Source organism: Miniopterus natalensis, chromosome 1, assembly GCF_054644295.1.
Source record: "Miniopterus natalensis isolate mMinNat1 chromosome 1, mMinNat1.hap1, whole genome shotgun sequence".
Classification (NCBI taxonomy): Eukaryota; Metazoa; Chordata; class Mammalia; order Chiroptera; family Miniopteridae; genus Miniopterus; species Miniopterus natalensis.
In genome coordinates, this window is record NC_142081.1 from 152,793,342 (window position 1) to 152,808,633 (window position 15,292).

The 15,292-nt window shown below is 38.4% G+C and overlaps 1 pseudogene; it reads left to right on the plus strand.

The window, feature by feature from the left end:
- Positions 1-1,286: 1,286 nt before the first annotated feature.
- On the plus strand, positions 1,287-14,535 carry LOC107537114 (broad substrate specificity ATP-binding cassette transporter ABCG2-like; annotated as a pseudogene).
- The last annotated feature ends 757 nt before the right edge of the window (positions 14,536-15,292 follow it).

Below are 15,292 nucleotides of genomic sequence, written 5' to 3' on the forward strand. Positions count from 1 at the left end.
CATTGATCTGCTGCCTCTGGCATGTTCCCTACCAGGGATTGAGCCTGCAACCTGGGCATGTGCCTCACTGGGAATGGAACCAGCAAACCTTTCAGTGCACAGGAAGACACCCAACCAACTGAGCAACACTGGCAGGGCTGGTTTGATTGTCTTAATCATTTTTACACTTAGTTCTAAATCTTCCTGCAATTTAAATATGTTCACCCATTAAGTAATGTGCCATCTCAACAATTTTGAACTTTGTCTTAGCTGATTGAAGGAGCATTATAAGTAGTGATATAAAGCCTGGAGCTATAAATTCAGAAACATTTCTCTTGTCCTAATCTGCCCAGTTAAGCCTTTTTTGTTTTTGTTTTTTTAATACCTATGTCATAAATTCCAAAACTACCACCCAAAAAGTAAAAAACAATAATAGTCGGTGAAGGTGATCATGTAGTCTGACCCTGATCTTGAATCTTATCATGATATTCTTTTCAAGCTAGGCAGGTTAAATTCCCACTCATCTTTTTCCTGTTTCATGAGTTTTGGGTAACTTTTACATTCTTTCTATTTACTTATTCGATATGTAATTGATATCTAATTGGAGTTTGTGTATTCTGAGTTGTGTCTGACTCCGTGATAGGAGTTCCAAGGTTTTCCTTACCACAGTGATATGGGCGGATCATTGGGAATAGGGCTATTTATTGCAGAAAGTTTAAAATTGGCTTGTTTTTTTAAATGTTAATATCTTATTGAACCCAAAAAATACAAAATATGTTTATTCAAACATGTAATCAATATAAAAAACGACTAATGAGTTATTCTACTTTTTTTTTTTAAGATTTAGATCTTTATTTTTTTATTGTTTTTAGTTGAAATATAATTGACATATAACATTAGTTTCAGGTCCAGAACATAATGAGTCAATGATTGTATATATTGTGAAAGGATCACCACAATAAGTCTAGTTAACATCCATCACCACACAGTTACAAGTTTTTCTTGTGCTGAGAACTTTAAAGATCTACTCTTAGCCACTTTCAAGCAGATAATACAGTGTTGTTAACTATACTTACCATGCTGCAAACTGCATCCGCAGGACTTATTTCTTTTATAACTGGAAGATTGTAACAAAATAGGCTTGATTTAAGTATATTGTTACCTAGTATTTACAATCTCATTTTCTGGACTATCAACTTACTGTTGCTTTTCCCTCTGCAGAAAGGCAGAAGCTCTTCCACATGTCTCCCAGTAATGACCAGGTTTTTATCTCAATGTCACAAGCAAACACTGATGGCCTTCCCGGAATGACCCCTAAAGACCAGAAGACGTTTACTGAGGGAGCTGTGTTAAGTTTTCATAACATCTGCTATCGAGTGAAAGTGAAGAGTGGCTCTCTACTTAGTCGGAAAACAGTTGAGAAAGAAATACTGATGAATGTCAAGTATGTGCATGAACTTTTGTTTCAGTAGCTTTATTGACAGCAGTGAACTTCACAGGTTTTGCTATCACAGGTAGAGGTGCACGGACATTTGTGTACATGTCTGTACAGATACACAGACACATACTTTCATTTGTTTTCCTCAACTGTGGGTGAAATGGTTGGATCAAATGTTAGGTATGAGCTTAATTTTTAAAAGAATGGCCAAACTGTTTTTAAAGTGGTTGTATCATGTGCATCAACATTTCTTTGAGAAACTGAATGATTAGTGTTTTATTTATTTTTTCCTGGGTAAGTCTTGTGGTTTAGTGGAAAGAGGCCTAGTTGTGTGATTTACAACTTCCCAGTTATGGGGACAGAGTTGTAATTTCTGAGCTTTAATATTCTAATCTGTGAAATAAAAGATCACTCACTGTACTTTATGAACCAAACACTTTCGGCACTTACGTGATTTATATCCTTTATGTTCTAGAAGCAAGAGTCCGGAGTTTGAAAAGAGCATATTGTGAAAGTCCTTTGGTTTTCTAATAGACTTGTTTTAAATAAGTGGCTGTTTATATAGTTGTTTATCATATAGAACAATTTACCTAATGCTTCCCCACATTATACAGACAGACAGAATCTACTTAAACACAAGAAAATTCTGGCTTAAGCTCAAGTTATGGAGTGGAAGTCCAACATGATAGAATTCAGGATCCAAATCAATACAAAACTATGATTTTCATTCTCTTCTTCCATTTCATTCTCTTCTTTCATCACTTGGCACTGAAGTGGGCAGTAGAGCGAGGAGGGAAATGAGAACAGAACCTACTTGGGACCTCATATATTTATTTTTCACAGATGGCAGTCATTAGGATTTTTCATGTTCTTCTGATTTCTAGAGAAGTGAGCCTGATTCTTCTCTGTGCAGTGGGGAGGGCATCTAGGTCTCTCAGACAGCATGGCCTATGTGTTTTGTTTAGTTAATTTGTTTGTTTGCTAGGGGAAATAATTATTCCTGGATACAACAAGCACCTCTTTTTAACTCTGTGAGCCTTGAGGAGTGGTTGTAAGAGCTATTGGTCTAAGTATGGCCTCTAATCTGTATAGAATCAGATATTTCTCATGTGTGCTTGATGCATTCTGTGGATTGTGGTCTTTTCTGTCCGTAGGTGCCAACTGCTCCCAAGAGGCTAGGAAATGACCAGTAAGGGAGAAAATTTTTGCATGTGGTTGGGGAAGAAAGGGCAGGGACCTGGGACTGATTGGGTGGTGGTGAGATCAGGGGCTGTGTAGAATTAGAACTTTCTTCAGGCAGCAACACATACTGTCTTGGCTACTTCCGTGTTGCTTTCTGGTATTGGTAAAGAAACCCTGACCAGGAAAGTAAGGAGAGGAAGGTAGGCATACAGCTTTTATTTTTTGCTTCATGCCTAATTGAAGTGCCTGAACTTTTTGAAAGCTGATGAGGTTTTTGTGGAACATATCAATCAAGAAAATGTTGGTCACTTCAGATTCTGTGCTAAGTGGAAGGTAACAAATTTTTTATTTTTTTGATTACTGTTTACATATAAGATTGTATTAGTTTCAGGTGTACAACATTGCGATTGGACATTTATATACCTTAGGAAGTTATTTCCTTGATAAGTCTCATAGGACACCAGAGTTTTCTTGTTTACTCATATTTATTGCCTTTGGTTATGGCCTTCATTTTGAAGTCTATTTTGTCAGATATGGGTACTGCCACCCCAGCTTTTTTTTCATTTCCATTTGCATGAAAAAATTTTTTCCATCCTTTCACTCTCAGTCTATGTGAGTCTTTTGTTCTGAGGTGAGTCTCTTGTAGAAAGCAAATATTTGGGTCTAGTTTTCTTTCTTTCTTTCTTTCTTTCTTTCTTTCTTTCTTTCTTTCTTTCTTTCTTTCTTTCTTTCTTTCTTTCTTTCTTTCTTTCTTTCTTTTTCTTTCTTTCTAAATTCTTTATTCACTTCAGAGAGAGGAAGGGAGATGGAGAGAGAGACAGAGAAACATCATTGATGAGAGTCATTGATCAGCTGACTCCTACACGCCCCTTACTGGGCATCCAGCCTAACACCTGGGCATGTGCCCTGACTGGGAATTGAACCGAGATCTCCTGGATCATAGGTTGACATTCAACACTGGGCTGGGTCATGTTTTCTTATCCATTCAGCTATCCTATATCTTTTGTTCGGAGCATTTAATCCATTTACATTTAAGGTTATTATAATAGGTACTTATGTATTGCTATTTTATTTCTTTATACCTATGTTTCTCTCTCTATATTCCTATTTCTGATTATAGTAGTCCCCTTTTCATTTCTTGCATGCTGATTTGGTGATGATAAACTTCTTTAGCCCTTTTTTGTCTGGGAGGTTCTTTATTTCATCATCTATTATGAATGATAGCCTTGCTGGATAGAGTAGTCTTGGTTTCAGATCCTTGCTTTTCCTTACCTTGAGTACTTCATACCATTCCCTTCGGCCTGTAGAGTTCCTGATGAGAAGTCAGCTGACAGCCTGATTGGAGCTCCTTTGTAGGTAGCAGACTGCTTCTCTCCTGCTGCCTTTAATATTCTCTCTTTGTTTTGAATTTTTGGCATTTTAATTATGATGTGTCTGGGCATGGGCCTCATTGGATTCTTCTTGCTTGTGACTCTCTGTGCCTCCTGAACCTGTGTGACTTTTTCCTTGACCAGATTAGGGAAGTTTTCTGCCATTATTTCTTCAAACAGGTTCATCTCTAATCCTTGTTGAGTTTCTTCACCTCCTGGATTTATTATGATGCAAATATTGTTATGTTTCACGTTGTCTCACATCTTCCTTAAACTGTCCTCCTGTTTTTAAATTGTTTTTTCTTTTTGGTTCTGATTGAGTGATATTTTCTACCCTACCTCGCAATTTGCCAATCTGATTCTCAGCTTCCCCTAATCTGCTGTTTATTTCTTCTAATGCATTTTTTTATTTCTACTATGTCATTCTTAATTTCCATATATTTTCTCATGCTGTTGAGCATCCTTACAATTGGTATTCTGAACTGTATATCTGATAGATTGCTTATCTCTATTTCATTTAACTCTTTTTCTGGAGACTTCTTTTGTTCTTTCATTTGGGGCTTGTTTTCTCGTCTCCCCGTTTTGGCTGCCTGTTTGGGTTTGTTTCTATGTATTAGGTATATCTACCAGGACTCCCAGTCTTTTGGGTGGTCTCTGGTGCAGGCCAATGTCAGACACTGTGTTGTGACTGGCCTTTAGTACCCTGTTTGGGGCTTTCAGCACTCCACAGCTTGTGGCTCCCTCTGCTGAGGCTATGTCCCCTTGGAAAAGATCCAGCTGCACACCAACATCTGCTTTCCAAGCTCTGGGTCCAAGAGTAGACCAAGCAAAGACTTAAAGCATCCAGAGGCTGATTGTTAATCAAAGTCTCTTAATGAGCCTTAGGCTGTAGACCACAGCAAGGCATAAACTCCACAGGGTGGGGCTTGAGGTTTTCAACAAGTGGGGAAATTGCTTTCTCCCCCAGGCAAAAGCTGCATGAATGGCAAAGTTCTGCCAGAGAAAAATGTCCTCTGCAGTGTGGGAGAATGACTCAGCACAGGAATCCCTATGGCGCCCTCTGAGCCCTATCTCCAGAGCCCTCAACCCTGGGTTGTCCTCATACAGCTCTAGTTCACTCTGCCCTTCCTCTGCCAGAACCCAAGTTGAATGGTGACACACAAAACTTTGTGTGTTGGCCCTTTAAGAGGGTGCCTACATTTCCAACCTTCTGTCCCTGGCAGACAGAAATCCCACCTCTTTTCAGAACCAGATGTTATGTGGGCACCTTTCTCAGTTCTGTTTTTCTGGGCTGGGGAGCCCAGCTTGGGGTTTGGACACCAGAGTTCTCAGTGGGAACCCCCATAGCTGAGGTATCCCTAGGGAACTACAGCTGCTATCTGTGGGAGCCCAGCCATCCCTGTTGTTACTCTGCACTTTCTATCAGTCTCTATGTGGTCTCCACTTTATGTCCTTGGTTATAAGGGCTCTCTCCAGCTAGTCTTCAGTTGATTATTCAGGATTTTTTTTCTATATTTTAGTTGTAATTCTAGTTTGGTCTTGGGAGAATGTCAGTGTAGCTTCCGCTTAATCTACCACCATCTTAGAATCCCTGAATCTGGCTTTTATGTCCTTTCAGCAAATTCTTGTTCAAGAATTTCCCTACTTTATGGTCAAGAAGATGTTCCCAGTTTATCTTGAACTTTTTCTGGGTCAGATGATTCTTTTGTTTGTTTGTTTGCTTTTTGTTAATCTTCACCACAGGATATTTTCCCATTGATTTTTATAGAGAGTAGAAGGGAGGGAGGGCGAGGGAGAGAGAGAGACATTAATGTAAGAGAGACTCATCCATTGATTTTGCCTCCTGCATGCACCTCAACCAGGCAGTATCAAACCTGCAAACAGGTAGGTGCACTTGATAGGGAATCAAAAACATGACCTTTCAGTGTGCATGCTGATGCTTTAACCACTGAGCCACATTGGCCAGGGCAGATGATTCTTTAAGGAGCCCTTGTTCCATCTCATGTAGTTATGATTTAGAAACTAAGATCTGATTACTTAGTATGCTCACTGCTAGTGGAGTGTCATTGCTTCTAGATCCATTTAGAGACAGACCCAGGGAAATACACAGGTATGTGTGCTTTTGTATGTATATATAATATTGAATTATATTTTATTTGAAAACACATATTCAATATAAATATATTGCGTGTATATGTAGTTTGAATAGAAAAACACATAAACACATATCTGAAACTATTGCTGTTATGTTATGTATATATTAAAAATCCATGAGTCCATAATAATATTTTCAATTCCAAAGTAACACCTGAGTGTTCTTTTTAGCCTTCCTCTTTCTGTGTTTGTAAATCACTTTTCATAAACTATATTTTATAATAACAGTTTTTGAACAGTGATTATAGCCTTTGTTTCTTTGACCCATAAGTTGCAAGTCCTGTATAAAGGTAGTTTTGCAATGTTTTGGCCATGGGCCAACATATCCCAGCCCTGCTCCTTATCAACAACTGTGACACCTTGGCCCAATTGCTTAACCCTCTAGACTTTATCTGTAAAATGAAAGTTATAATACTGTTCATACTGTCAGTGTTGCCCTATTGTCTTGTAACAATACTGTGAGAATCCAGATGCATTTATCTATAAATATTTAACAAAGACACACTAAGTATTCAGTAATGTTAATTTTTACTATTAGGACAGAGAATGAACACCAGTTTCAACAGAACCAGGAGACTTCAATGATCAATGAGAATGGGATTACAAACATTGTTTTAATATTTAGTCCATAATAAACTGTCATACTTGAATGTCCTTACAAGTTAGCAGGCGCTTGTTAAAAATATGGATTCCCTAGACCCCATATTTCTGGGAAGGCTGTCCAGGAATCTGAGTTTTTAATTAATGTTGTAGTTGATTCTGGACAGCTCACTTTTTAAAAAACTTTAATCTTCATAAGTGCATTGAATTTAGATCCCCTAACTCTCTGGGAGATAAGGTGGCATGAGAAGTCAGTAAGAGAAAATCAAGTTGAACCAGGAATAAATGTGCTAAAGGCAGGAATAAAGGTTTTTGCTAAGAAGTGCAAAATTCAGATGTTTAATGACTCATTATTTTCTCATTTTTACCTTAGGATGTCTAAATAGGGATGAATCATCATCTTCTCCATTCATCAGCCTCGTTATTCCATCTTCAAATTGTTTGATAGCCTCACCTTATTGGCCTCAGGAAGACTAATGTTCCGTGGTCCTGCTCAGGAGGCCTTGGGGTACTTTGCATCAGCTGGTATGGTTGCCTTTTCATGCAGTGAGATCCTTCATTCATAGAATCCTGAAAGAAGGCAGAGGATGTGGACCTGAGTACTGCTTGATCTTCGAGTAGAGATAATATGTGCTCTACCATGCCAGAGCATCTTGGGTCAGTTTGGTGCTAGAATTTGTCTTCATTTTGCAGCACTGGCTTGTTATGTAGGTCTCTTTCTTGTCCCATTTGAGTCTGTATGCCTACTCTGTGTAGGTGTAGGACTATTCCTACTGGGACTAAACTGTTCTGTTTCCCAGTTTTAGTTCCTTTTTCTTAATAGTTTCATAAATATATTGGCCTCTTAGCCAGTTATCTGTCAGTTGAACATTTTTGGAATTCCTAATACTGTCCTTCCCTTGAAATCATTTGTCTTCTTGACCATGTAACAATCAGGCTGTATCAGTCTTTCTTCTGCATGGGATGTTGGTCTGCTTTGATGTGGGTTTGTGGAGATGCTGATTAATTATGTAGTAACATTAGATTACAAATTTAGTCATTGAGTGGGTAAGAGTGGCTATTTCTGAATCTGACTTTGATGCTCCAACATTTTTGACAATTCTGGGCTACCTCATTTTATTTGAGATATAAAAGAGTAATTTCTTTTAATGTTCATACAGTCTGCTTCATTTTAGCAATATTTGGATATTAATAGAGATGATGCTCCATGACTCCAACTATACCTTTAAATAATCTCTAACTCTCTTTTAAAATTTGTTTTTATTGAATTTGATTTTGTTGAATCTATATCTATTAAAGTAATAACGCATACATAAGCCAGGGGTGTATAGGGGAGATGATTCTAAGAATTACACTCCAGGCCAAGTTGAGTTTAAATGATTAGTTATAAAAAGTCAAGATAAGAGTTCAGGTGTGCTGTGCTAGTAATATCTTCTTGAGAATGCTGGGCTGGTGGCTTGTTCTCTGCATTGGATTTATAGCAGCATAATGGATGATGATTTATACCTGAATTTAGTAGATGGAGATGGAACCATTGCTACACTGGTACTCACATTCTGGCGGACCCTAGGTGAAGCCAGAGAACAGCACACTCTGGGCTTCTCCCAAACACAGTTCTGCTGTGCCTTAGTTGGCTTTGATTGAAGAAGCACTGATAATAACCAGAGCATATTGTTAGGTGGTGGGTGTTTCAGGTGTCAAGAATTAAAATAAGTAAACGTATCTGGGAGTAGGTTTTGTGCCAAGAGACAGAGAATTGTTGACATGCTGTGTGATTGAATATATAAAAGAAGTAACTTAGTGATAGGAGAAGAGAGAAAGATGAAAGAGAAGTCATTATATTCTGTCTTCTTCAGCCTCACCTCCCTCACCCCCTGAAAGTCTTATTTTTTAAGACCATCAAGATTATATATATGTGATTTGCCTACTTTTGTAGGTCACCACTGTGAGCTCTATAGTAACTCTGCAGACTTCTTCCTGGATGTCATTAATGGAGACTCTTCTCCTGTGATATTAAACAGAGAGGATGAACATGGTGAAAGTATTTGCATCTGTTAAGAGTCACAGATTATCACCTAATTGAACTGGCTGAAGGTGAGCCGTGTGGTATGTCATTATAACGTGGCTTTGTGAATTTATATTACTAATGATGCCCTCTGATACCAGTTGCCTTAGTTTGTCAGGCTGCTGTAACAAGAATACCATAGTCTGGGTTGCTTAAACAACAATTTGTCACGATTCTAGAGATTGTGAAGTCTAAGATCAAGGCACCAGCAATTCAGTGTTTGTTGAGGTCCTGCTTTCTGGTTCATAGGTGGACCACCATCTTCTCAGTGCCTCTTCACATGGTAGAAAGCAGGCAGGGGGCCAGTGGAGCTTCTTTTATAAGGGCACTAATTCCACTCATGTGGGCTCCACTTTCATGACCTAATCACTCCTCAAACGCCCCACATTCAAATACCATCACATTGGGGTTTGGGTTTCAGTATATGAATTTGAGGAGGGGGCATAAACATTCAGTTTATAGCATCAGTCAGCACATATTTTGTTGTCTATGAGTGCTGTATTTTTAATTTGTAATTGCACGTTGATATGATAGTGTCAGTTCTGAGTAGAGTGTTCATGAAAAAATACACAGTTTTATATAGTGTCTTGAAATAAGAAACTTTGCCCGGCCAGGCGTGGCTCAGAGGTTGAGCATCTACCTAGGATCCAGGTGATCGGTGTTCAATTCCCAGTCAGGGCACATGCCCAGGTTACGTGCTTGATCAATGACTCTTTCATCATTGATGTTTCTATTTCTCTCTCTCGCCCTCTCATTTCCTCTCTCTGAAATCAATAAAGATATATTTAAAAGAGAAATAAGAAACTTCGCAATTAATGCATTTGCACATAGTGGAAAGAAAGGCAGAAGTTTTTCTGTTAAGAATTATAACTCCTTACAGTAAGAAGTTTATTTTAAAAGGGCCGGGGTACAAATATTATAGCTAGGAAATGGTGAGTCACATTGCTATATCCATAAGTGTATGGAAGTAGCAATTAAGTCATTTTTCTAATGTGTAAAGCAATGACAGATCTAATATATTTTTTTAACATTCAAGCTTAGAATTAAGGTGTTAGGGGAAAAAAATCTAAGAAAGGGGTTCTAGAAAAAAATGGGCTAAATCAGTTATTTTGTTAATGTTTTTCTCTGTTTACTTTTATTCCAAAGTCAGGGAGACTAAAGAGCCTTCCAAGACAAATAAACCACTCATAGAAAAATTAGCTGAGTTTTATGTCAACTCCACCCTCTTTAGAGAAATGAAAGTTGAGTTAGATCAACTCTCTGGGTTGAGAAAAGAAGAGTGCAGCTTTAAGGAGATCACCTATGCCACCTCCTTCTGTCATCAACGTAGATGGATTTCCAAGCGTTCCTTCAAAAACTTACTGGGTAATCCCCAGGCCTCTATAGCTGAGGTAACCTCCAGATTCTTGTAAGTATGCTGTGAAATACTATGATCCAGGTGACTGTGGTTTGATTCCCGGTCAGGGCACATGCCCTGGGTGGCGGGCTCGATCCTCAGTTGGGGGCATGCAGGAGGCAGCTGATCAATGACTCTCATCATTGATGCTTCTAGCTCTCTCTTTCCCTCTCTCTTCCTCTCTCTGAAATCAATAAAGACATATATATATATATATATATTTTTTTTTTTTTTAAAGAGTGCTGATGATGCTAAGGGTGTGAAAGTGCTCACAAAACAAGTACATACAATTGAAGAAGTAGAAAAATTGTTTATTTGAGTAAACAAAAAGCAGTTAGCAGGTGATAGCATTTTGGAGGCAATGAAATGTGAAAAAGCAAACATGCTGCAATAATGACCTCCTGAAAGACCCCCGGGAAAAGCGCTGAGAGCGATTCGTTTTAGTAGGGAGTAGTTCAATAAATTTAAGAAAAGAAGTGTTTGTTTATAGATTAAACAGTGCATTAGACATGTACTGTATACAAGAAAGGTTAAAACAGAATCATTTGGGGGTCTGGAATTAATTAATTCAATTTACATTATTTCTAATGGGAAAAAATGATTCCATTTTCGAATAAATAGCTTCTCGAACAGCTTTCCGGAATGAATTAAGTTCAAGAACTAAGGTTCCACTGTACCTTCCACCCTGCCCCTGTGGCTCTGTTCGTTGGGCTTTGTCCCATGCACTGAAAGGTTGCTGGTTCATTTCCTGGTCAAAGCACATGCCTGGGTTGCTGGTTCAATTCTCCTGTAGGAGGAATGCAGGAGGCAGCTGATCAATGTTACACTCTCACATAGATGTAATATTCTCACATTGATGTTTCTCCCTTCTTTCCTCTCTCTCTAAAAATCAATAAACTATTCTTTAAAAAAAATAAAAAATAAACAATTACCTTCCAAAGATGCCACCTCTAAATATCACATTGAGGGTTAGGGCTTCAACATAGGAATTTTGGGAAGACACAGTTCAATCCATGGCAATGCAGGACTGTGAATTTGGAGCACCACTGTGGAAACAGTGGGATGGGGAGAGACCTGTGGGGACTTACACTTGCCTTCTGTCACTGTTTTAACCTGAACAGTTTTTTAATGCTTATTATTTGGGGGAAAATAAGTTTAGCACTTAGGAATTGATCTAAGAATGTTTAATCCACTGCAGCGCTTTTGTTCTTCTCTCATCACAGAGCTGGGGTGCTCTTCTTCCTAACAATGAACCAGGGTTTCAACAGCATGACATCCATGGAGCTCTTTGGAGTTAAGAAGAAGCTCTTTATGTGAGTATGTCTCTGTTCTGGGAAGGGGGCTGTCCAATGTCAGGGCTGTTAGTCAAACTGGTCACACACAGAATTGGGCCACGGATGGGATCCTGGGGATCACCAATGCTCAATGAGAAAAGGCAGCCAGGGCCTGGGAAGGAAGTCATGAGCATGTGGGGCCTGAGACCAAGGGAAAAAGGATTTTCAAGATTAGGGCATAGCCCCAAAGGCAAATGCTATAGAAAATGCAAGCAATGGAAGCTGTAAAGGGTCTTTTGATTTAGCAAATAAGAAGTCATGAGGAGCTTCACAAGAAAACATTGAGGAGCTCTATAGAGAGAAAGTAGTGGGTTAAGTTGTAAATTGAAGGTGGGGAGATAAATAATGTGTCCTTTAGTACATAAAAATATTTTGTTTGATAGGTTGGATGCTTTGATTTATTTATTATGGGTTATATATAGAAGTTTTAGAACCACTCATGAAACTGTATTTTAATGAGATGTTATATATTAATCACTTGATTCAATCAAGTTGAAAAATATGTATTCCCACCAGCACCATTGTCCTTGTTAAGCCCATCCCAGCATGGGAAGTGCCAATTAGGAGAAGTTTTGTATGAACCTCTCCTTATGTAGCCATCTCTTGCTGGAGTGGTCCTTCCTGGGGTCTCCATGGCAGTACCGCTTTTTGATAGCCTGAAATGAAGGTATTGATTATATTTTATGCTACACTTAACATTATGTTGCACTAGTTCTAGGCTTTGGGGTATTTTAAGCATCCATTTTGAACCCCAAATTATTCCTAAATTCATTTGGAGATAGGATGCAAACCCTTGAAGATTACAAAGCTTCCTGTGTTAAGGAAGTATAGAGGCACATGAGGTGCTCAGGATATGTGCTGGTGTGTCTGTTGGTGGGAACATATAGTGGCTGCATCATTAGAACTGTTAGGACTATGGACCTTCCATTGTGTGCAGTTACAGAGAAAGTAAAAACCTTGACAACTGCAGATCTTCTAATTAAATGAAATATAGATGCATTGTCATTCCTTTAAAGCAAGGGTGGGGAATGTCCAGATCACAGGCCAAAATCATTTGGTCTGGCACTGCCAAGGCAACTGTAGATGGGACTCAAAATTCGATAAATCTAGGAGCTTTTTTTCATAGCTAATTTTTAAGTTAATAATTTTGTATGGCCCTTGAATGGTGTTATAAATATCCTAAGGACCCTTGGCAGGAAAAAAGTTTCCCACCCTTGCTCTAAAAGCACAAACAGCCTCACCTAAGAGGGGAATACACATGCAAAGAGGATATGGTGTTTAGAGCAGTGGGAGGAATTTCAAGAATGCGTTGGCCTCAGGAGAAATGTTTACAAGGTTGTAGGGGAGTTAAAGAGGGTAAGCTTTAGAACTCTTCATGAAACCAGGCCACCAGTTCTGATTGTTGGGATTTGCTCTTTGTAGATTTTTTCAGGGCTGTTGGTCAACCTCAGAACCATTGTGCCTTGGCTCTCATGGCTTCAGTACTTGAGCATTTCTCATGGCTATGCGGTAGCTTGTCTTCTTTTGTCCCTGTGGCTGGTTTATTGTTCCCATGCTAGGAATATCAGAGTAAAGCCTGATCATCTCATGCCCCCAGATATGAGCTGTGGAGATCTCCCAGGAATTTTCTTTTAGGAGCGGTGAAGGAGAGTTTCCTATTAAACCTTGGATCAACTTGATGATCACCTGGTTTTCCTAGTCACCCTGTTGTTTGAGGGAGGTGAAGGGTAGGGTCTAGCTCATAGTGAAGTAGAAAGCTTGACAAATTCATGTGAAAACAGTGTAGTTGTATTTCAGTTCTGTAAATAGGGAAATAGGAGGATGGGATCCTAGAATATGTGCTTTATTTTGAAAGGGAAATTTGAAGAAAAATGAAGACCATTTAGTATTCACAGACACTATTGGCTTTAGAATCTAATCAACTTTAAAAACTGTCTTAATATAGTATAATTGAGTTTCTAACTCCCAAGAATTATATTTGCTTTTGATTAAAACAAACAAGTATAATACAAAAAATTATTACATAAATAAGCAATAGCCACTGAGTATCACTATCATTTTAATTACAATGTTTATGAGGCTGTAACATTGGAGAGAGAAGGAGGGCAGTGCTATCGGGTAACACAGCCTGAGGTGTCCCAGCTTGGCCAAGTATTTTTTTTCCTTTGTATGAGAAGCCAAAACCCTAACCTTAGGCCTCTTGATTGCCAGGAAAAATCATTTAGTTGCTCTGGTGGGGCAAACTGTGAATGTGAAGCTTGGTTTGTTTTCAGAAATAATAATAAACATTAAACTAGGAGGATGTGATTGTGATAATTCTTTGGAAACTTTGAAATCCAAAGCTACCTTGCCTGCTCCACCTTGCATTATAGGCTTTGCAGCACAATGAATTTTTGGGACAAAACTTCTGCCTGGGATTCAATGTCACAGCAAACAATACCTGTAGCTTTGCAATGTAAGTTTGCATTTAGTGTTCTAATGCATCTGCTTACTATGTGGTGTGATGGAAAAAGGCCACTGGGCTGAGCTGGTGTAAGTCCTTTCAGGGACACTGGCTTTTCTGAGACTAAATTTTCTTATCTGTATGTGAGTTGTTGTCCATTAATGCATATGAAAGTACAGTACAACTCCTAGATATTCTACTATGGTCAAAATTGTATTTAAGTTGGAGAAATGTTTCTTATGTGCTGTTTGGCTTGAGTCTTTTAATAGGTCATTTTGCTGTTTTGAGTGTGGGTGTGAGATTTGATTTTCAGAACATTTGCTTTTGAAATGAGCTGCTTTGATATTTTAGTAAGGCCTTACAGTGTCTGCACTGTCTGGATTCTGTGATGTGTATGGGTTCATAAAAACCTATAGGCATTTAAATAAGCCACAAACATAGTGAATAAAATTGAACAAATATTAAAAATGTATTCATATTTTTTCTGTTGAATTTCAGATGTACTGGAGAAGAATTTTTGAGAGACCAGGGCATCGACCTCTCTCACCTTGGGGTCTGTGGAAGAATCACGTAGCCTTGTCAGGCATGACTGTTATCTTCCTTACAATTGCCTACCTAAAATTGTTATTCCTTAAAAAATTTTTTTAAATTCCTCTCTAATTTATGTGATTTGTGTACATATTAAGAAGGAGCATCTTGATGCAAGTATTCAATGAAGTTTTCTTGTTCTTTTAATTTGCCATCATATTATTGTTTAGCCAGAATTATTTTCAACAGAAACCTTCTTAGAAATCACAATGAACTGAATTATGAAAGAACCCAAGTCATAAACTAGTGCTATTATGTACTGTTTGTTAGTTCATCCAGTGAGACGGTACCCACACAGAAAAATCTAGTTTAATTAATTGACCTAAAAAAGAATTGAATTCTAGAAACCTATTATAAGTTACTAGTATCTGTTAGCAGTTTCCTCATCTTTAAACTGAATAAGTATGCCAGTTGCCCTCCAGCTCCAATATTATGTGACTGTATGATCTGCCATTATTTAGTAAATAAGAAATAACAAATGTATTGATGCTGTGGTGTATATATGGAATAACCCAGTGCTATTTATTGGGTAAAAAAGCTATTATGATGGGAAAGCTTGGATAAGCCTTGTAAAGTTAGTAGAACTTACTGAGATTTCTCTGTAGTGGAATTAGAATATCTCAGGGGTCTTGGCTGCGCCTTTGGACTGTAGGTGCAGAGAGCCAGGACCTGGTGACTTTCCCTTCCTGGGGCAGTTCAGTGGTTATGGGCAGGAGATCACCTGGGAGCTTTGCTCAAATACA